Source organism: Chrysochloris asiatica, unplaced genomic scaffold (assembly GCF_000296735.1).
Source record: "Chrysochloris asiatica unplaced genomic scaffold, ChrAsi1.0 scaffold00273, whole genome shotgun sequence".
In the NCBI taxonomy this organism is placed as follows: domain Eukaryota; kingdom Metazoa; phylum Chordata; class Mammalia; order Afrosoricida; family Chrysochloridae; genus Chrysochloris; species Chrysochloris asiatica.
Genome location: NW_006408791.1, coordinates 3,759,098 through 3,761,263, shown reverse-complemented (window position 1 = coordinate 3,761,263; position 2,166 = coordinate 3,759,098).

Here is a 2,166-nt window from a genome sequence, read left to right as displayed (position 1 = left end):
CGTGTCCATATACAGAGTATTAGCTACATGGTGGAAGATTCCCATATGTCCATATAGTGAGAGTCAGCTACATGGCATATGTGTCCAACATGTGTATATATAGATGACTAGCTACAAGGCAGATGAGATCAACATGTTCATACACAGAGAGCTGGCAACATGGCTGATAAGTCCAAAATGTCCATATACTGAGAGCTACCTACAAGGCAGATGAGTCCAAAATGTGCATATACAGAGAGCTAGCTACATGGCAGAGTAGTCCATCATGTCCTTATACAGAGTACTAGCTACATGGAAGCTGTGTCCAACATGTCCTGATACTGAGAGTTAGCTACAGGGCAGAAGAGTCCAACATGTGTATATATAGAGGAATAGCTACAAGGCAGATGAGTCCAACATGTTCATACAGAAATACCTGTTTACATGGCTGATGAGTCTAATTTGTGTATATATGGAATACTAGCTACAAGGCAGATGAGTTCAACATGTTCATACAGAGAGAACTGACTACATGGCTGATGAGTCCAACATGTCGATATACAGAGAGTGAGCTACATGGCAGTCAAGCCCAATATGATCATACTCAGAGAGCTATCTACATGGCAGATGAGACCAAAATGTCCATGTACAGAGAACTAGATACATGGCAGATGAGTCCATCTTGTCCATATACTGAGATCTAGCTACATGGCAGAGTAGTCCAACATGTCCATATACAGAGTACTAGCTACATGGCAGAGGAGTCCAACATGTCCATATACTGAAAGTTAGCTACATGACAGAGGAGTACAACATGTGTATTTATAGAATACTAGCTACAAGGCAGATAACTTCAAAATGTTCATATGGAGAGAGCTTGGTACATGGCAATATGCCATATACAGAAAGTCCAATATGCCATATACAGAGAGCTAGCTGAATGGCAGAGTAATGCAACATTTCCATTTACAGAGTTCTAGCTACTTGGCAGATGAGTCCATCGTGTCCATATACTGAGATCTAGCTACATAGCACAATAATCCAACATGTCCATATACAGAGTACTAGCTACATGGCAGATGAGTCCAACATGTCCATATACTGAGTGTTAGCTACATAGAAGATGAGTGAAACATGTGTATATATAGAGGACTAGCTACAAGGCAGATGAGTCCAACATGTTCATACAGAGAGAGCTGGTTACATGGCTTATGAATCTCACATGTCCATATACAGACTACTAGGTACATGGCAGAGGAGTCCAACATGTCCATATACAGATAGTTAGCTGCATGGCAGATGAGTCCAACCTGTGTATATATAGAGAATGAGGTACAATTCAGTTGATTCCAATATGTCATACAGAAAAAGCTGGCTACATGGCTGATGAGTCCAACATGTTCATATACAGAGAGCTAGCTACATGGCAGTCAAGTCCAATGTGTTCATATTTAAAGAGCTACCTACATGGCAGATCAATCCAACATATCCATGCACAGAGAGCTAGCTACGTGGCAGACAAGTCCAAAATGTCAATATACAGAGAGCTAGATACATGGCAGTGTAGTGCAAACCTTCCATATACAGAGTTCTAGCTACATGGCAGATGAGTCCAATGTGTCCATATACTGAGAGCTAGCTGCATGGCAGAGTAGTCCAACGTGGCCATATACAGAGTACTAGCTACATGGCAGATGAGTCGAACATGCCCATATACTGAGAGTTAGCTACATGGCAGATGAGTCCAACATATGTATATATAGTGGACTAGGTACAAGGCAGATGAGATCAACATGTTCATACACAGAGAGCGGGCAACATGGCTGATGAGCCCAACATGTCCATATACTGAGAGCTACCTACATGTCAAACAAGTCCAAAATGTGCATATACAGAGAGCTTGCTACATGGCAGAGTAGTGCCACATTTCCATATACAGAGTTCTAGCTACATGACACATGAGTCCAACGTGTCCATATACTGAGAGGTAGCTACATGACAGATGAGTACACCATGTCTATATATAGTAGACAAGCTACAAGGATGATGAGTTCAACATGTTCATACAGAGAGAGCTTGCTACATGCCTGATGAGTCCAAAATGTCCATATGCAGAGAGCTAACTACATGGCAGTGTAATGCAACATTTCCATGTACAGAGTTCTAGCTACATGGCAGATGAGTCCA